At 51.3% G+C, this 21,359-nt stretch overlaps 1 protein-coding gene across 2 annotated transcripts in view; it reads left to right on the top strand.

The window, feature by feature from the left end:
* Nucleotides 1-3,635: 3,635 nt before the first annotated feature.
* The window catches only part of HPCAL1 (hippocalcin like 1), a 117,949-nt gene continuing 100,225 nt past the window's right edge, over nucleotides 3,636-21,359 (top strand). For both annotated transcript variants that reach the window (XM_058551808.1, XM_058551807.1), the window contains exon 1: nucleotides 3,636-3,906. The gene's annotated coding sequence lies outside the window, so the exon portion shown is untranslated. The remainder of the gene's footprint in view (nucleotides 3,907-21,359) is intronic.

Genomic DNA, 21,359 nt, shown 5'->3' with positions numbered 1-21,359 from the left:
TTCTGTCCTTAAGTGTTCACAGTCATCATATGGAAGACAAATTGTATATACAGCATGACACCTGTCATTTGTTGAACTGTTCCCCGATAAAGATGTTGAAGTCCTAACTCCTGGTACCTGTGAATACGACCTTATTTGGAATTGGGTCTTTGCAGATTGTCAAGTTAAGATGAGGTTATGAGGGTGGACTCTAATCCAATATGACTGGTGTCCTTATAAAAAGGGGAAATTTGGACACAGAGACAGACGCACAGAGAGGGAAGATGATGTGAAGACACAAGGAGAAAATGGCCATCTACGAGCCAAGAAATCCCCAGGGCTACAGAAGCTAGGAGAGGGCCTGAAACAGTCTCCCTCACAGCCTTCAGAAGGAACACCCTGCTGACACTTTAATCTCTGACTTCCAGCCTCCAGAACTCTGAGACAATACATGTCTGTCGTTTAAGCCACTCAGTTTGTGGTACTCTGTTACAGCAGCCCCAGGAAAGTACAGGCAGTCCCCAACTTACCATGATTCTTTGACTTGACAATTTTTCAACTATGCAATGGTTTGAAAGTGATATTCACTCAGTAGAAATCGTACCTTGAATTTTTTTTTTAATAATTATTTATTTATTTTTTTCCCCCCAAAGCCCCAGTAGATAGTTGTATGTCATAGCTGTACATCCTTCCAGCTGCTGTACGTGGGATGCGGCCCCAGCATGGCCGGAGATGCGGTGCGTCAGCGCGCGCCCGGGATCCGAACCCCGGCCGCCAGCAGCGGAGCGCACGCACTTAACCGCTAAGCCACGGGGCCGGCCCTCGTACTTTGAATTTTGAATGTTGATCTTTTCCCAGGCTGGTGATATGCGGTGTGATCCTCTCTCATGATGCTGGGCAGCGGCAGTGAACTGCAGCTCCCAGTCAGCCCCGTGGTCACGAGGTTGAACAACCGATACACTTACGATGATTCTGCACCACACGACAATTCTGTTTTTCACTTTCAGTACAGTGTTCAATAAATTACATGAGATATTCAACACTTTATTATAAAATAGTCTTTGTGTTAGATGATTTTGCCCAACTGTGGGCTAAGGTTAAGTGTTCTGAGCATGTTTAAGGTCAGCCAGGCTAAGCTACGATGTTCAGCAGGTTAGATGTATTAAATGCATTTTCAACTTATGATATTTTCAACTTACGATATTTTCAATTTACAATGGATTTATGGGGATGTAACCTCGTCGTAAGTCGAGGAAGATCTGTAATATAACACCCTACATCCCGAATTTGCTTTCTTAGTTGCTTTAGTTTATTAAATCCAAAAGTACTTGCCGAATAACTCCTCACGCTCTCCCTCCACTAAGCTCCGCGAGGGGTATTGAAGGAGCAGTAGACACAAAGGGAAGAGACCAGGTTGTATCTCTCCTGAGGGAGACACGCACCTTCTTAGACGTTCAGAGAAGGGAGTACACGTGAGCCGAGAGGGTGGAGGGCTAGGGGGGAGCTGAACTGAGCTGGAGGAACAGGTAGGTTTCAGATCTACAGGGAGGAGGAGTCATGCTGGGTGAGGTCCACGTGAGAGGCGGGTCCACGAACTGCCTCAGTATTCTTTTTCGATTTCTTGAGCTTTCTCATCCTCTCCCCTGCCTCCCGCCTGTGTCCACCAATAGCTCAGGCCTTGACAACCATGATGAGGGTGCTTTGTGCGGACATCTGTGGCCCTGTGACTGAGCTTGGGAGAAGAGTGCTCTGATTCTGTGGGAGAGACCCTGCGATGCACTCACAAAAGCGACTGTTTCCTCCTGGGCACACAGGAAGACGTAATTCCCAGACCCCTTGCCTCCAGGTGGGACCTTGCCACTAATTCTGGGCAGTGAATGCAGGTGGATGTAATGTGTGCCTCTTCCAGGCCTGGCTCCTAAAGACCCGGGGACCCCAGGCTAGTGTTCTCTCCTCTCTTGTTGCTGGCTGGAAGTGGAGGGGCCAGTGGAGGCCTCGGAAGCACTGAAGGAGGGTAGGAGAATTTCTAGATGGAACAGGCTGGGGTTCCTGAATGCCTGTGTGACTCCTCCCCATGGCCTCCCATTTGCAGTGAACTGCATGCAACCCAAGTGAAAAGTGGGGTCGGATGTGTGACCATAGCAGAACATAACCTACCCCCACTAATCCAGTCTCTGCAGTCACCAGCTAATGCGCCTGGGCTGGGCATCTGACTGAGGGTTCCCTAGCTGTAACCCTACCCTCTGTGTGGATGTGCTGCAGGAAGCCTGCGCAATGACCTTGGCCACTGGTCTCTGCTGAGAAGGAAAGATGGCGCCCCTAGGTACCCAAGCTGGCTCTGTATGACATCACCACAGCCTGGTACTGCTGATGCTCACAGTCATTATTGCATTTAATCCTCACAGCAGGGCCACCAGGAGACTAACTCCCTCTGGGTTTGCTTTTGCCATTTGCCTGCAGAGGGAGGGGTCTGGGCTCAGATCACCTTGCCTGCCAGCCCCCAGCCAACTCCCCCCAGGGTCGTGCACTCCCATTTCTTCCCTAGCCTTCAGTGGAGTGGGAGTTCACTCACGGAGTTTTTGTGGAGGAGGATTTGAGCTTTCCCCTAGAGACGCTGGAAAGACAGTTTGTCTCAGCCTAACACTATCGCCCAGCTCCACATTTATGGCTGTTTCTGTGGTTACCTTTCTTTGGGGATGTTTAGGGTGGGTGGTGGTGGTAGTGGTGGGGGTGTGTATATATTGTGTATCTAGGGCCCAGATTTTCAGGAGCTGCCAAATCGAAGGGCCTGGGAAGCACAGTCCCTGATTCCTGCCCTCTGATGCAAGTGCCATCGCAGAGGGATGGAGGAAGTCCGCAGGGAGCACTTCTGCCTCTCCCTGAGACCCAGGCCACCTGACCCGGGACTGAGATGTCAACCAGCGAGTAGAGACTGAAGACCCACAGCACGTTAGGGAGGGAAGGGCCTGAAGAAGCCTGCTCCTCCTTCTGTCCATTTTAGAGGTGGGGAAACCGAGACCGAGGGAGTCTAAGGGACTTGTCCAAATGGCCTAGAGTTAGCAAAGGCAGCCAGAACTGGAACTCGGGTCTCCCTCCTCCCGACCCCGGGCTCCTTCCCTGAACCAGGGCGGGAAGGTTGTTGGTATCTGCTCACCGGACAGGGGGTGGGAGTGCCAGAGGGGCCAAGCAGGCGGCCCGGGGAGACTCTGGCCTCTTCCCCTTCTGGGCCACCCGGGCCGCACTTCCTGCAGAGGACAGGAGGCGGGGGAGCGGGACCCCGGGCACCGCCTCCGGGCCTCTCCCACACCCGCGGGCCAGAGGCCAAGGGTTAGGGAGGCGGAACCAGTGCTCGGCTCCGCTCTGCCCCGAAATCCGCGCGGGGCGGGATCGGGTCAGCGCTTCGACTGGGCCGAGACTGCATAAAGAGGAGCGAGGCGCCAGCGTGGAAAGGGCAGACGCCCGGCGCCAACAGGCCAGCAGGGGGCGTGGCCAGGGACGGAGGCTTGACCGCAGCGGCGCTCGGCGGGCGGGGCTAAGCCTGGGGGCGTGGTCGAGGCGGGGGCGGTCCGCAGGGGCCCCGAGTGCCCGCCCCGGCCGCGCGCCCCGCCCCCGGCCCCCGCCTCCGGGTCCCGCCCTCGCGTCCCTTCCTTCTCCCGGCTGGCAGGCGGGCCGCGGCGGCTGCGGGCGGCGGACGGACCGGCTCCTCCTCGTTGCTCCTTCCCTCGCTGCCGGCTTCCTTTTGTCTTTCTGGGGGGCGATGAGCGCAGGGCCGGCGTGGCGGCTGCGGACGCACGGAGGCCCGCGCTCCTAGCCACCCTTTCTGGCCTTGGCGCGCTCGTCCCGGGCAGCGGCCCGCGCCCGCCTCAGCGCCGGCGGCGCCGAACTTGAGCTCGGGAAGCCGGCGGACCGCGTCCTGCGCCGGAGCAGGTAGGGAAGGGGCGGGCTGCGGGGCTACAGGGAGTGCGGGCGTGTGCACTGGGGTGCGCTGCGATCAGGCTCTCTGCGTGTGTGTGTGTGTGTGTGTGCGCGCGCGCGCGCGCGCGTGTGTTGGGGGGTGCCTGTGTTTCTCTGCGCGGTGGAGTTGTGGGTGACCGAGGACGGTGGTGTGTCCCTGGAATGGCGCGTCCTCGTAGGCATCCGTGTGTGCAGTTGGGTGTGCACATTTTGGGCTGCGTTTGTGGAATTGGGTGTTGGGGCGCAGTTGCTGGTGGGGACCGGTGCGGGGCAGGTGTCGTGTGTGAGCGGCTGTGCGTGGGGCGCGGGCGGCGGGGTGGGCGTGGGCGGTCCAGTCCTACGCGCGGAGCCTCCGGTCCCCGCCGGCCAGCGCAGTGCGGAGCTCCAGAGCCCCGGGGGACAGCTGGGATCCGAGGGGGCTGGCGCGAGCTTCGGGAGCAGGGGGCCAGGTCCGCGAGGCCCACGTGGGTCGCCTGTGTGCCCTGGCCAGGGCAGGGGACCCGCGCGGCGGCCATCCACTCCCTCCTTCCCATGCCGAGGAGCGATGGACAGAGCCCAGCTCCGGAGTTAGGAGCCCTGGCATCGCCGTGACCCGCACTGCGACCTGGGGCAGACACACCATCTTCCCGGGTTGCAGTTTGCTTCTGTATCGAATGGGGACAGTTCCTCCCTCGCGGTCTGTCGTGACAGTTAAAATGAGAACGCACTCCAGATAGCTCTTGGCCAGTGCCTGGCACGTAGTAGTGCTACGTTAATTAATTAGCGTCTCTCTTTTTAAAAAATCTTTGTTTTCTTTATCGTGGGTGGTGATCTTATAATCCCCCCACTCCGCGCGTGGTTTGTGCCTTTCTCAGGGCCCTAACTTAACGGCTAAGCACCGAGATTCGAGAAAGTTTAGGCTGCCGGGTGAGCCGCTTCCTCGCCGCGCGTCCCCGGCGGCGCCGCCTCGGGTGTGTAGGAGCGCGCAGCGCCGGGCGCCGGCCATTCTCCAGCCGCGAAGGCTCCGGCGCCCGAGCGGGTCCCTCTCCTGGCCGAAGGCAGTGGCTGCGGGAGTCGGGATCCCTTTTGTTCAACAAGTGCGAGACCCCGGGGCGTGCAGCTCGAGGAATCCGGGAGCCAAGGTGTGAAAGTGGCGCTCGCCGCAGAGACGGATCTCGGGCTCCCAGGGCATCCCCCACCCCGGGCCTGGTCACGCTGAAGGCCACCCCTTTTCCTCTGGGCCAACACGGATTCCTCCTAGAGGAGGGTGTTTGTCAGGACGGCGAGACCTGCCTTGGCCATCGGCATTGGACACCCTCCAACTCTCCCCGCCCATCCCCCCCTTAGATCAGCCTTATGCAGGAGGCTGAGATCCGCGTGGGACCCTTTATTCTAGTCCCCCACCGTAATTTTTAAAATATTTAGTTTGAAACCTAGTACTCATAACATTGAACCGCAGTGAATGCACACAGCTCTAACCACGATTCATACTCAGGAGTCCTGCCAGCCACGCCGCAGTGCTTGCTCACACCCAGCTGGGCCAGCTGGCTTGGGCTGCCCTGCCGCCTCCTGCCAGAGCCAGTGATTCCTTCTCTCTGTGTCTGTGGTTTGTTCCTCTCAGGACCCTTTCCCGTCGGAAAAACAAATAACCTTTCACCAAGGGAGCAGCCAGCCTCATGGTGCAGGAGGATCTCAAAATGGAGCGCTGGCTGGGAATGGGCAGGGGCATGGGGACATGGGCAGGCTGCATGTGGGTATGAGACGCACTCCAAGTATCAGGTGCATCCGTTGCTGTTTTCAGGGAAACTGGAATCCTTTGCAGGCTTTTATGACACAGGAGTAGAAACCTCTGGCTTGGTCCTTCAGTGTGTCTTCTGCCAGGACCGGAGCCCTGAGATATCAGCGGTGATGGCAGGCGGGGGCAGCTGAAAAAGCTAATTTTTCATCCTGATTTGGTGTCAGGGGCACACTTAGAAGGCAACCTGTTTTTTCTGTTTCGTAAAATGATTTTGTGTCCTAGAGGAGAAAAGGGCTTTTGATCTGAATCCTACTCTCTTCCCCATAATCAGATTCGGTAATAGTATTAAAAAAGAAAATCAGTCTGGCTTTCTCAGCTCAGTAGACAGACCAAAAGCTAGTGGTTTTTTTTCCCCCTAGTTAAAACCGGCCCTTTGTCTCAAGCAAACCAATGTTTTGGCCCTAGATCTATTTCTGTTTCACTTTTGAAAGTGCCTGTAATTACTGAGCTCTTGAGGTTTTATTGAATAATGTGCCGGAGGGAAGGCCCAGGGCCCCTGCCTGTCCCTTGCAGGGGACGTGGGATGTGGTACCTCGTTCTAGCCTTGCCTGCTTCCTTTGAGTTCCACTGTTACGCTTTCTGTAAGGTGGAAAATAGATGTCAATGGGCAATAATAATTTGGGAGACTTGGCACTGGGTCTCAGATGCCCGGAAGGTCACTCGACTTGTGGAGAAACAAGACTAAGTCAAAACCCGGAAAGAACAGAGATTTGCCCAATCTCTAGCCAAGGATCCATTCATTTCCAACAAGCCCTCCTAGAGAGACACTCTGAGAGAAATAAAAGAGCTTGGACAAATTCCTTCAGAATTTATCCTAATGCCCCTTTCTGGCCACGGGGCTGTGCAGAATTAGAAATACAAGCTATTGAAGGACAAGGAGTGGACTCCCCTTGGCGCACACTCCCCAGCCGGGGCCTCGTACTCACCGAGCTCCATTTCTCCCTGGAGCTGCTGTGGGGTTTCATCCTGGTGAAGTGCTAGTGCTGGCTTCTGGGGCTCGCACTCACTGCCTGCAGGGCTCCGTGTGCACAATTCCAAGGGCTGCCGTTCACATAAAACATCGTGTTGAGTGTTTATGCACCAGGGCTGTCTCCCCCTTACTCCTACAGTCCTTCCCCCCGACTTATTCCAAGACCCTGTCTTGCCACTCCTAAGTGGTAAAGTGCCAAGGTCACTTAGGAACCGGTGATAATCCAGGATACTAATAAGGACCCCCAGAGTTTACTTGGCACCAAAGAGTAAGCTTCTTGACAGCTGAAATTTTATTTAGATTGGGATCAGGTTTGTATTAGAACTTAGCATTCCAGCAAGCCCTAAACTGTGCTTGTTTGTTGTGGGATTATACTTCCAGTTTCTGAGTTGCCAGCCCAGACTTGATAGGGATTATGTGTATTTTGCTAGTTTGTCAGCCCTTCATGTCATTGTGCCTGGGGAAGGAAGGCACTTGTAGACTTTACTCAGGCTCTGCTTTGGGACTCACCATTCTCCCACAGTCTTGCTGGGTTTCTTCATGGTTTTCCTGCCCAGTTGTAAGGCCGTGCATCTGGGCATCTCACCTGGCTCTTGGCCTCTTCCCTTTGGGTTGAGTTTCTCATCAGCGTATGACAGAGAGTAATTGTCCATGGAGATAGCGGAGCAGGCTTGGGGGGTCTCTTGGTGCCACCTGCCTCATGGAAAAAATGCTTCTTTCAAATCACTTTCTACTAAAAAAAAAAAAAAGATTGGAATCTAGTGGCATGGGTTTTTGTGTGTGTGTGTGTGTGTGAGGGAGATCAGCCCTGAGCTAACATCTGATGCCAATCCTCCTCTCTCTCTCTCTTTTTTTTTTTTGCTGAGGAAGATTGGCTCTGAGCTAACATCCATGCCCATCTTTCTCTACTTTATATGGGATGCCGCCACAGCATGGCTTGACAAGCAATGCATCAGGGCGTATGGGATGCCGCCACAGCATAGCTTGACAAGCAGTGCGTCGGTGCGCGCCCGGGATCCGAACCTGTGAACCCCAGGCCGCCGAAGCGGAGTATGTGCACTTAACTGCTTGCGCCACCGGGCCGGCCCTTAGTGGCATGGGTTTTAATGTAACTTCAGGTAATCAATACAGTTTGACAAGTGGAACATTTCTTAGGTGCCGATGAGCAAGGTGCAAGTCTAAAGAATTTTTTTTTTAATCATCTGAAAAGCACAGTAAATCCTTTAAGAAAGCCCTATCTTGGCTCTGTCGTTTCAAGTATAATTGAATTTCAGAGGCAAAGCTTCATATCTGCATTTATGAGGCATGACTAACTAAAGACACCTTCCGAGAGCTCTCAGCTCCCTTCCTATTGCAGCCCTCCCCTGCCTGCACCGGAGCAGCAGATGCCTTCTTCGGGCTCTTCTCATTTACCTTTGCCGGCCAAGTGCTAATCCAGCCGCTGTGCTTTCTGGGTATTTGTTTCTTTTCAGTGCTTGAGGTGCAACCCCGGTTGGCCGGAAGCCAGGAGACTGGGGTTGGGGAGACAAGAAGTCTCTGAGGAGCTAGTGATGGCTCTCTGGCCCTTGGCTAAGAAACACTCGGGATTGTTAAATTCTTACTCCATGGATCAAGCTGCCCTGATCTTGAAGACAGGAAGAAGGCTTTCAGGGTGCGTGGTTCCCCTCTCAGAAGCCTTCCTTGATTGCCTCAATACCCTGTTGCCCTCGCAGAAATCTTCCCTTGCTCTGTGTCCCCTCAGTCAGGCCCTGTAGTGAGTACTCTCCCGCCACCTGCGCTCATGGCTGTGCACTGGCAGGTGAGCAGACCTGAGCTCTCCCAGGGCTCAGACCCAACACTGTCATGTGGGCTTCGCGCTCCTGCACATCAAAGCAGAGCCCAGAACCCCACACCGAACCTGATTTCTCACTGTTAGGGTGCATGACTCTTGCCTACTTGTTTGTTACAGCTAGAAATCTCAGGCGTGTTCCCCTTCTTTCTCTACCCATCGAATCCCTCAGTCCTCTGTTGCCCTGACTCCTCCTCCCCATCCCCTCGCCGCCTCTTCTTCCTGCAGAGCAAAGCCTTCTCATCCCTTAGCTGGAGCCCAGCTTCCAGTTCCTTTGCTGTGGTCATGCTATCATCAGGTCAACATTTAAAACAGATTTCATCATCTCACTCTCCACCCCCGCCACCCTCCGGGTCATTCTCTTCCTCAGTAAATGTTCTTGAACACTCCCTGTGTGCCTTGCTCCAAGCTGGGCTCTGAAAGCTGGACACAGGCTTCTTCCCTGCCTGAGCCAAGCTTGGTCTTGGGCTGGGGGTGGGGAGACTATCAAACAAGCCTGTGGAGCCTTGGAGGGGAGCACCTACCCCGTGCGAAGGCCAGGGGGCCTCCGGGAGAAGCATCATCTAAGCTGACACGCGGGATGGGGTGCAGGTGTCTGGGAGGGAGATGGGGGAGTGGAGTGGCTGGAGGTGGTACTGCCAGGGCAAGGCGAGGCCGGCTTGTTCCAGCGCCCGCCTTTCTTCTCTCCCACCCAGACTTCTTCATCGACTAAACTCCTACTCATCCTTAAAAATTTTTTTTAACTAACAGCTTTATGGAGTTATTATAATATATATACCATGAAGTGTATGCACTTTAAGTGTACAATTCATTACTTTTCAGTAAATTTACCAGGTTGTGCAACTGTCACCACAGTCCAGTTTTAGAACATTTCCATCACCTGGAAGGCTCCCTCGTTCCTATTTGCTGTCACTCGCTGTTCCCACCCCCAGCCCCAGGCAACCACCAATCGGCTTTCTGTCTGTCTAGATTTGCCTTTTCTTCCTGTCTCTTCTGTAATAGATTTGGCTCAAGGGCCTCCTCTGTGCGGCCTTCCTGGAATCTTCCAGTTAGAATTGATTGCTGCCTCAACACCTATGAGATAGCTGTGTCTTGTCTCCCTGCAGGATAGTGAGCTCTTTGGCACAGTGAGCAGGCCATGCTGGCCCCTCATCCCTGCACCTGGCTCAGCACTGGGCTCTGTGCTACACCCAGGCATGCTGGTGGACCGACTGGGGTTGCTTTCCTCATGTTTCTTTTGCGAATGCCTGAGTATCCAGCAAAGCATTGAAATTTTAAGTACAGAGTGTGTAATTGTGATGTGGAGCCCTGCTACAGACATTCTCTTGTTTCAGCAAGAACATGTGAGGCAAATGGGATCAAACCCATTTTTTAAATGAAAAAATCGAGGATGCTCAGAGCAAAATAAGTTGCCCAAAGCCATTGGCAGAAAGTAGAAGAACCAAGAATTAAACGAAGTCACTTTCTTTTCTGCCCCCATTTGGTAGTAAGGTTAGTCCCTTCTGGGGCTTTTCCTGGGCCATTGTTCAGTTTTTCTTGTCATCACTTCCCAGTCAATGTAAACTCCTTTTAGGGCGTGAGTGGTTCATGACACATCTTCAGTTGCCCCAGGACCTGGCTCACAGCTGGCCAGGTAGGAGTGACTCAGTGTAAGTGTGTGTGCGTGTAGAGAGGTCTCCTGGTAAATAGGGAGAGAGGAAGGCCCTTGGGGAGCCAGGGGGTGAGTGCACTTCCATACCTTGTGCCTTTCGGAAGACTTTCTCTTCCTGCATCCTTTTTGTTCTTGAAGGGAGTAGCAGAGGAGGAGACCCCATTTACAGATGCTCAGTCTGAGACACAGAAATTGTATACTCAGTGTATACAGGTTGATCTGGGTCTGCTGTATAGACCACCAGATCACAGGTGGTCTCTCTCTCCCACTGATGTAGAGAACTTTCACGGTGGACCTTAAGAGTGTCTTGTTTTTCTCCGATCAGGGTTGTTAGACCTTATTTTGCAAAATATCCCAGGGGAAAGATCAGGGATGTTGGGGTCAGGCAGACCTGTGTTCAAGTCAGTCTCTGCTGTGTTGTTTATTGGCTGGGTGATGCTTTCTGTGCCTGCGTTTGCTCAGGTCCAGAGGGGTTCTAGGCCCACCTCAGATAGTCACGTGAGACCTGGGTGCACAGTGTTCTGGCTGCTCACATGTCTGTGGTAAATGGTGGTGGTGCTGTTGCTATTCAAATGTTCTTGGGTGGCAATGCCTCCTCTGCCACTAAGTATTTCTTTTCAAATTCAGGTTTCTTAGCCATGTTTTGACCCAGACTGTAGTAACAAGGCATTCGATGTGTGAACCTGTGAACATGTGTGTGAAGGCTCCTGGAAGGGAGCCGGTGAGGGCCATGATTTGGAGTTTGGAGAGCTGCCATTTTAGATTGTCCCAGCTTGTGTCCTCTGAGGAGCATCTCTCAGGGTCCCTGATGCAGCCACGGTGACCCTGAACATGGGGGGCTGCACAAAGAGATCTGCAGGTTATTCCTCAGACATAAGGAGGCTTGGACCTCTTGATCCCTTCCCTGCTTGAGCGCTTGGAAAGCATTTATTGAGTTTGCGTGCGTTCACGCTGGTGTGCCAGCGGGCTGAACGGGGACTCCTGGGATCACTGTCGGAATTACGATTCTGTGCAGTGGTGTGTATGGATCACGGCGCTTTTTTCCCTCCAGCAGCAAAATGCTCAGGTCTCTGCTTCCTCTATACATTTAACAGATGTTTCCAGAAAGTGGAATTGACGACAGCTCCCCACCCTTCCCTCTCACTCCCATCCTTTCTTTTTGCTGTGCTGTGATTCATTTTGGAGGGAAATGAGAACCTCTCAAAATCAATCACCTGGGTTTAAAAAAAAGTCATTTCCAACATCATACAGTGATCTATATCTGCATGTGTGATTGGAGAGTCACTCCTGGCAGAGTGAGCGTGGGATGTCCAGGGAAGCCTGCCGCCAGCTGTGGGGCGAGGCAGGGCCGTGGGCAGGCAGGACTGGTAGTGCGCTCTCTCTCTCTCTCAGCCCTGCTGGAGCGTGGGGTGGCAGTGGCAGGAATGAGGCTTCATTAAAAATCCTGCAGTTGTGTGGTGCCCATCCCGTGCTTGGTGGCGCAGCCTGGACAGCGTGGCCTGGCTTCCAGGGGTGGAGAGAAAACGTGGGGGCCGCTTTGGCCTCTTTGGGTGTCTTTCTTCCCAGTAAGTGAAGGTAGAAACAGGCCTCGGACAGATGCTCGGGCCTGGCTTTGCTTCACGCCAGACCTTTGGCACATGGATCTGTTCTTATTCTCTGGGGAGGGCTTGTCCCTCTCCTTTCTCTCTGAAGACGGCATAACGAATTGCTGCTTTTATTAGCATCTGTTCTTGGTGATTGCTCTTACCTGACCTAGAAACAATATGGCCTGGCTGATTGTTCTCAGCTAGCTGTAAGGTGAAAGCTTATGCATTTGGGAATTATTTTCACCATTGTTGGTGGGAGTGGGAGGAGGGGAGGTGTAGCACAGATAAGGAATTCCAAGTTCTCTAGGCCAGAGACCCCTGGCAGTGCAAAGGTCTCACTGTGACCCATAGCTCCTTCCCCTGTGTCTTGTCCTGGGCCAGTTGCTGGCTTCCCAGTACAACCACATCCTCATCCTCACCATCACCATCACCACCATCACCATTGTCACCACCATCACCATCACTGTCACCACCATCACCATCACTGTCATCACCATCACCATCCCCGTCACCACCAACACCATCATCACCATCACCATCATCACCACCATCACCACCATCACCACCATCACCTTCACCATCACCACCATCCCCATCACCACCAACACCATCATCACCATCACCATCATCACCACCATCACCACCATCACCTTCACCATCACCATCACCATCACTACTATCATCATCATCAAGTCTCAGTATTGCTTCCCAACATTTGAGCCACTGCATCACATAACCCATTGCGGCTGAATTAGCTGCTCTTTCCGTGGGGGTGGGGGTGGGCCCTACTGTTAGGGAGGTAATGGGAGGAGTTAGGACAGGATGATGTTAGGCATAGAGATCCCAAATGGGTGGATGATGGAATGTTACTCTGAAAGTGGCCTCATGAGAATCACTGATCTGGAAGATTCTTGGAAAATCCCACCTGCGATGGTTAATTTTATGTGTCAGTTTGACTGGTCTAAGGGATGCCCAGATAGATGGTAAAACATTATTTGTGTGTGTGTCTGTGAGGTTGTCTCGGGAAGAAATTAGCATTTGAATCAGTAGACCGAGTGAAGAAGATCTTCTCACTGATGTGGGTGGACCTCATCTAATCCACTGAGGCCCGAATAGAACAAAAAGGCAGAGGAAGTAGGAATTCTCTCTCTCCCTTGAGCTGGGACATCTCCACTGAAGGGGCTTGCTTTGCAGGCCTGAATGTGTGACTGGGCAGGTTGGTGCACTAGTGCCGTTTTCCATGCTCCTTGCTGATAGACGAGTGTTTCACACATGCATTAAAATTGCAGGACAGGGGTCTGGAAGCCGTTAGGCTTTATGGGTTCGTGGAGTGACCCCTATCCCATTATTAATGTCTGGCTTTCACTAGGCGTGGGTGGCTTTTCCTCTCCAGATCTCAGTTTACTCATTTGTCCAGTGGGGCTTAGAGCTAGATAACATCTAAATTCTCGGTCAGCTCTACAATTCAGGAAAAATGTTTAAAAATGTAAACTTGACTTGGTAGGGCACATCCAACATAAATATAGTGAGAATTTTCATAGCTAAACTGACTACGAAAAAAATGAACCTCTTAGAAAACACAGATACCTTAGCAACTGCCGTCTTAAGAGCTGGCATCATAATTCAGAAGAAACTGATAATGTTGAACCAACTGGTGGAGCACAGTTTAGAAGGAAGGGGTAGGGCCAGAGGGTACTGAAGTTAGGGAGATGAACTCTGTATGTTTCATCCACCCCTCCATCCATTCAACACTTTCTCATGACTCTCTGTGCCAGGAACGGGGCTTCATGTTAAAGAATCTGAGCTTAAGAAGATGGGCTCCTGGTACGAGGTGAGTGATTTCAGTGGGGTGTTCACTGTGGGAGCACAGAAGAAGCTTGGCGGTTGAGCTCCGTTCTTAGGCTCTGAATTCTGTGCCGTATTCGGAAGCTGTTTTACTCTTCCTTTGAGAGAACACTCTCCAAGAAAAACCAGTGCAGAGGATGTTGCCCTCCTCATTGTAATGGTGCCTTTCTGTTCTTTCTCGGTGGTCATACCCTGATTATATAAGACACTGGTGGCCTGAACTTGTTTTGACTAATTGTAAATAAGAGAAAAGTCAGAATTAGGGAGTACTGTAGCAGACAAGTAATTGTGTTATTTTCAGACAAAAGTGTATGTATTAATGCGAACTCCTGACCAGATTTCACCTCAAATTGGTCTTTTTAATGAATTACTAAGAATTCTTTGAAATGAGCACATTTGTGGTAGTAGGCTAGTAGGTACTAGGTACTTTTGCTAAAGGGGTTCAAAATAAGCAATTTAAATATTTCTCCTAAATACTAGACTGGGAAGCAAGATGTGGAACTGTACAGACAGTTTTATTTCAATTATGTTTGGGAAGGAAAAAAAGTCAGAGAAAATAGATGGGAAGGAAGTTTACCAAACTGCTAACAGTGGTTGAGTCTGGTGGAATCGTGAGTGATTTCTCTTTCCTGCTTTTTCGTGTTTCTCTACACTCTAAATTTTCACCAATGGACATGTATTACTCTTACAATTTGAAAAAAAAAAGGTTTTAAAAGGAACCCCAAGAATGCTTTCTTCTGGTAACATTGTTTCCCCCCTTAATTTGCTTAGCAAACTTTCTTTTTATAGTCAGACTGGCTGGCTGGAACCCACAAATTCCATACTTGTGATAATTTGAATTAATGGAAATTTATCATAATACATCATTAGAATGTATTAATCTCATCCAAATTCAAAACCGAGTAACTCTATTAACTGGGATATAAAGAAAAACGTTGCGAGCCTTCCAAGAAATTCACCATTTCAACATGGCGGAGGGTCGAGTTTGTTTATGATCTAGAATGTGTTTCTTCTATTTTGCTTGCTTGAATTTGGGCGTTCACTGTGTTTCTTGACCTGGAGGGAGGCTGCATGGCTCCTGCCGTGTTGACCTTGGTTTGATGAGGTGGTTTGATGTCCAGGCCACCTGTCCCTGCCTTTGTTTTCCATTGCTCCTCTTTTCCTTCTCTTCTCATCACCAGGTGTTTGTGCGTGGCCCTCTTCCAGGAATAATCTTCTTACTGTTTGTCTACAGGCTAATGTTTTTCAGTTCCCTTTTTGAACATAACCTCTCTGTTCCCCGTCTCTGCCCTTCCTTCATGAGCCCCCAAGAGTGAAACTGCTGGTCTTTAGCTCCTGTGAGTTGGAGGACTCCTGGGATTGATCCTTACTGCCTCCCTGTGCTGCTCCTGCCTCCAACCTTGGGTTGAAATTGGCTTGATGTTGGGTTGGTGTTAGGTTAACCTTGGGTTGATGTTGAGTTGGTGTTACGTTGACCTTGGGTTGATCTTGGGTTGACTGTCTTTACTGGCTGGTAAGCAGGGCCTTCTTAGACTTTTTAAGGCCATGTCTGACTTTCGGTGGCATTCTTCCAAAGACTTCTTAGGCTGTTATTCCCATCATTTTTCAGAGGTTTAATCTGAGTCCAGGATATTGAGTCAGCAGTGGAAAGTTATGAAGATGAGGCCAACCATCAGAAACATTGGCTAATATGAAAGTTTGATTTCAGGGTGAATGAAGGAGAGAGATTCTGGGGGCTGGGCCGTGTCTCCAGGCAAATAATACTGCTATAAAATGTAAGAAACCAGAAGTTGCCTTTGCTACTAGCTCAGTGTCTGCTTATAGTTTCTTGGATTAGAAATTTTAAAAAGTCACATTTTTATAGTTTGCTGTCCGTATTTATGATCTTGAGAAAGAAAATATAATTGTCAGCAAAATTCCATACACATCTGCTAAATTATTTCAGGATCTTCATCATAAGGAAACCATATTTAAAAAGAAATTAGTATGGTTCCAGTGTTTAGAAATTATTTTTGAAAGCTGGGTCCTCAGTTTATTGCAAGATTCCACACAGAGGCAGGAAGGAAGCTCTCCTGTCACTGGAAACAGGTCGGTTACCATGGAGACCGGGTGTGTCCCTGTGGTTTCCTGGGTATCCCATTTGTCTTAGAAAAGGAATAAGCCTCATTTTATATGATATTTCTGAAATTGTGTATGTGATTAAACTTTTCTAAATAAAGGTCATATGTTTCATTGTCTTACATAGTGATTTCTGACATAATTTTGCCCTCCATTCTGTTTGCTTAATTATTAATGCTGCGTAACCCTACCTTTCCTGCCAAAACACTTAAATGCGTCGAGGGAACACCTATCCTGAAACAGCAACCAGAACAAAATCTTTTAATAAAGCTAGCAATGCTCTTTTTAGTGTGAATGATGATTACCATGTAAGATTCAACCAGTTAGTTCAACAATTACATGTTGTATGCCAAGCCTGGCTCTCGGCCCTGGGGATGCAACGGTGAACAAGATGTTGGGGCCCTGCCCTTGTGAAGCTTATATTATGGTTGTGTGGTTGTGACCCAAGACAGCGGGAAGCCAAGGAGGGGCCCTGGGCTTATGCGGCAGCCACTGCCACACTGTGGGCCCAGAACCCCTCTCCCTGTCCCATGGGGTGAGTGGGCCTGGGCTTGTTGGAGGGCTGGTACAGCAACTGCTTCATTTGATCTGTTCTTGTTCATAGGCATTTTCCAGAATGTAGAACAGTGCTTTATCAGTCTGCTTCTCATAGTTTTATACACTAAAAAAAATTCCTATTCATGCCTATTCTGGGGTCCCTCTGCATCTAATCATTTCTAAAGGCAATCACTTGACAGTTAACTGTGTAGAAAGCTCTTTGCACTTCTGGGTATTGTCAAATACCTGGCAGTTTCCTTTCTCCTTTCGTGCAGTTTGGCTTCAGCATCCTCAGACCCCACGGAAACAGAGCTCCCACAGCATCAGCAGCTGGTGGCCCACAGTGTGCATCGCTGCCTCTCTCTCTCCCACCGTGTGTTTCTTTGCAGTCGCTTCATTAGCAGAAGGCACGTCCCCTCCTTTTCCTCCCTTCTGTGGGTTTGTAGTAAGCAAAGGCCGACTGCATCCCCACACTGGATGGCCTGTTACGCACAAGCTTGTTAACTGGTGGGGGCCTTGAGTGGGCTCATCACAGACTCAAGAGGCTGCACATGGGCGTGGAACAGAGTTGGTGGCTGTGCTGGACATCAGCGTCTGTTAAGAAAGTGGTAGACTCCAGCCTCTGTGGGCGCAGTGACTGGATGGGCGAGCTTCGTCCTCCAGCCACAGAGGATGCCGCGATCTGAGCAAGAAAACAAGCCTCGGGCCCCAGATGCCCTGGGCGGAGAGATGTCTGCCTCATTGAACTCCAGTGGATGGTGACCGCAGACTCGAGATGCCTCTTCTTGATGCTGGACTGACTTCCTTACAATCTGATGTGAACAGACTGTTCTTTTTAAAGGAAAAAAGCCCCTTTGTGGACTCTGTTTCTATCCTGCTCCCCTCCCCGAGGCTCAAACAGCACCCACTCAAACAGCACCCACCATGGCCTCCTCCTGGCAGGTCCCTTGGGTCTGCCGGGGCACTGCCCTGGAGCATCTGTTTCCTCGCCTGTGAAATGGGAATTAGAAAACCTCCCTCCCAGGATTGTTGTGAAAGTAGCCGTTAGACCTCTTGTAAACTCTAAAGTGCTGTGTAAATGTAAGGATTGTCACCATCACCAGCACCATCACCACCACCAGCACCACCACCACCACCATCACCACCACCACCAGCACCATCACCACCACCAGCACCAGCACCACCACCACCACCACCACCACCACCACCAGCACCAGCACCAGCACCACCACCACCAGCACCACCAGCACCAGCACCATCACCGTCACCATCATCAATCTTTGTATTCACATCCTGCCACCCCTGACACACGATTGTCTAAAACAGCAGGTTTCTTTGCTGGGTCTTTGTGGCTCCCCTTGTGGAAATTGAGTTTCAAGTCTTCTGCCCTTTTCCTTTGCCCAGTCTGGGGTCAACCTGTGGTTTTCATTTTCCTCCTGCAAGATGTCAGCCCACAGAAGGGGCCAGGAAAATGTATTGTCCGAGCCTTACAAAGGACGTGGAAATTTGTGTCTGCTCACCTGTCCTCCTGGAGCATCAGATCTGCTCCATCTCCCCGTCTGCCAGGCAGGGGAGTGACTGGCTGTTTGTGTGCTGGGCAGCCTGGGAACTTACTGCTCGGATTAAAAACACGTATTCAGATATGGACAGCTTGGCTCACATCAGAGCATATATTTAGCAAGTAGCTCCCCTTAAGCCTCCTCCCCCTACAGCCGGCTCGGTGGTCACCTTTGTCGGGGACCAGAGGGACAGAGGGGCAGGGGGGTGGGGACTTGTGGTGTGAGAGTCCTGGGACTTTTTCACTTCTGACTTTTCCTTGCTGAGGGAGCTGGTCCTGGGCTGCGGGGGACTCCTCATCGTGGGCTTGGGTTTTGGGTTGTGGGGGAAAGGGAGCTTACCTTGATTCTCAGTGCGATCGTTTGAGGAGAGGAGCGTTTGCTTCACACTGACCTCCTGCCTGGGATACTCTCTGGTCCTTGCACCCTCCCAAACCGCCCTCATGGCTCCCAGCCTTGCTCAGCCTCTTCCAGGAAGCCCCCTGGGCCAACTCAGGTGCCCTGCTTTTCCTGGGGCACCGCTTCTCTGGCTCCCATGGCCCCGCCATCTGCAAGGCTCTAGTCCTGCCCAGTCGCCTCTCAGATGTGGGTCTCATCTGTCTTCCCGTCTGGGGGCTCCTGGGGCAGGGCTCATGTATTGAGGAGTCTCCTCTCAAGCAGAGCCTGGGCATGGTGGAAAGAGAATCCCTAGGTAGGGAAAGGTGCTCTCCTATTAGCTGGCCCCGTGTCGGAGCTCTTCATTCATTCATTCATTCATTCACTCGTTCACATAGTTCTTGCTTTGTGCCAGACTCGGTGCTAGGAGAATGATCCAGACAGAAATCCTGCTCTCTGAGGGCTTATGTTTCTAGCTGGGAGCAACAGACAGTAAACTAAATAAGCTGATTATGGAGTATAATGTAGTAATACTTGGAAGGTGATGAGACTGTAGTGAAGTAGTGAAGATGAGAAAGTAGTGAAGGGGTGGGGGTATTGGACAATGGGTGGGTGAGAATGAAATAGGGTGGTCAGAGAAGGCCTGGGAAGGTGACGTTTGAGCAAAGACTGGAAAGAAGTGAGGGGCCGGCCATGTGGAAGCTGGGCGGCAGGATGGCAGGCACAGGGAACAGCAAGTGCGAGGGCCCCTCCTCTCAGAGGTTGGGCAACTATGGCTTCACCTTCCAGCCACCTTCCAGCCAGGAGAACCCAGTGAGTTGGGGCCAGTGAGATATCAGTTCAGGGCCGCTGGCACGCTCTCCTATCCCAGTTCCCTTCCTGAATACAAAGCCAAAGTCCCAGGACAGAAGGATTTTGGCCCATCCATCTTGCTCCTGCCTGGAAAGCAGATGTAATGGAAGTAGGGCAGACATGCTATGACCACGAGGCTGAAATCCATGAGCTAAGGATAATAGAGCAGGAAAAGACGCTGGGTACTTGATGGCATTCTTGAACCACTGCCCGAGCCCTGGACACAAAGCAAAGCCTTTTTTGTCTAAGCCACTGCTTGTGGGGTTTTATGTTGTATGATGGAATGTCCAAGACGCAATATACTATTCCCAGGTCTCCTAGAGAGACCACTGCCTGCTCAGAGACACAGGCAAGCCTGGGAGACAGTCTAGTGCCTCTCAGCTTTCCTTTCCCTCCATCCTATCACATTGGTCTCTAGGTTAGCCATCAAGATCAAGACCCCACCTCCCTCCCCACCATGCCCCCATGGATCCCAGTCCCTCCAACGTCACCGGTCCTGTGCTGCACTCACCGTCACCTGCCTGCATTATTGTCAGTTTCCAGCCCGTCTCCTGACCCAGCCTCCCCCCCTCCCCCATCTCCCCCCCAGACCCATTCCCCACACAGCCCCTGTGAGAGTGGGCCACATTGCTCCACAGTCTCACAGCCTTGCTCACAGAGCACAGTCCCCACTGGAAGCATGGCCTGAGAAGCCCTGCGTGTGACCTTGCCTTACCTCTCCTCCGGCCCTGCATCCCCCATGCCCACATCTTGAACTCCATTGATTGGCAGTTCCTTGTCACGCTCTCACCTCCGGCCCTTGGCACATGCTGTTCCCTCTGCTGGGAATCCTTGACCCCCACCTGGCGAGCACCCATGCATGCTTCAAGAAGCAAGCAGGGCTTCTCATGCTGGGTGATCCCTTTTCCTGTGCACCTGTGCTCTACTGTCGGTGTTAGAGCCCCTCTGGGGGGAATGGCATTTAAAAAATGTGTCTTTCTTCCCAGTAGACAGAATCCCTGGAGAGCAGAGACCAAACGTGTCTCGTTCACCTCTCTAGTCCTTGCTGGGCTTTGCATCAGGCCTGGAACTGGCGCTTGCGGGAGATGGATGTTCAGTGGAATTGTTGGGGCGGTGGTGACCTGGGCAGTTATGGGTGTTGGCCTCCAGGTGAGGTCCCTTCCCTCTCTCCTGCACCCCTTATCCTTACAGGCCCAGAAGTGCACCACCTTCTCCAGGCACGAACTGCCCCTCAATTATGATGAAAACAGTCAACTCAAGTAACGGGCACTGTCCTCCGTGCTCTGTACACTTGATCTCAGGTGATGAGAATTAGCCCATGTTCATTCATTCAACTAAGAGTTATTGGATGCCTACTGTATGCCAGGGATTCTTCTACGCCTGAGGGCACATCATTGGGAAAAACCCCGAAAACCTCAGTCCTCCTGGAGCTCAGACGCTCTTCCTTTGTTGCTGCTTCACACACCCTGAACTAACGCACCAAGAGCATCCTCCTCTTTAATTTTTAAACGTGATGCAAGAACAGTCTAAAGGATGAACTTCAGCATGCAAAAGGTCCTGCTGTCTTCTCAGAAAAAAAAGAATTAAGCAAAATGTACTTCTAGAGTCTGAAGAATTTTTCCAAACACAAAAATTTAAAATTATTAGCTTTCATCTCGCTGTTTTAAGGGTCCCACTATTAAAAACTCACCCTGTTGTTATTAAGGGTGAAACTGAGACGTTTAGTTATGTAAAAGCCAATTAAAATAAATTAAATGCAAATACTGTTTCATTGTAATGTTAATTTTGAGAGCTGGATCAATCAAAGGTTGTGGAAATGCCAAAGTTGTTAAGACTTCGGTTGCCATGACTACAGTACTATGGTGCGAGTGGTCTGTCGTTCAGAAATTCCTCCGGGGCCTGGCTCTTGTAGCGCCCGCATTGGTCAGGCAGGGCTGGAGCTCTCTGGGGTCAGGTCCCGGTTCAGCTGGGCTACCTGTTTTGTGACTTTGGGAAGAAAGTCACTTCCGCTCTGCCTCAGTTTCCTCGCTTTAAGCACAGCCACTGCAGGGCTGTAAGTGTAACGTAGCCATTCAGCGCTTCTCAGAAATCGCGCATTAAGTTTTGGGATTTCTGATGGGCCTGCTGGTTTTCAGCCTGTGTTTTGGGGAAGTGTGAATAATGTGAATAATAGAGACAAGGGAAGGTGAAGACACTGCCCTGGTCCTGCTTTACCCGTCTTTACTGAGCTTTGGTGAAAATGGAGGTCTTTATCGTCTTGGCGAATGGCCAGTGAATAACCGCCTGGTAGTGGTTTGGGGTGAGTGTGTGTGTGTGTATGTGTGCGTGTGT

Source organism: Diceros bicornis, chromosome 12, assembly GCF_020826845.1.
Source record: "Diceros bicornis minor isolate mBicDic1 chromosome 12, mDicBic1.mat.cur, whole genome shotgun sequence".
NCBI classification, from domain to species: Eukaryota; Metazoa; Chordata; class Mammalia; order Perissodactyla; family Rhinocerotidae; genus Diceros; species Diceros bicornis.
Note: the sequence above shows the minus strand (reverse complement) of the source record. Positions and strands in the feature narration are given on the sequence as shown.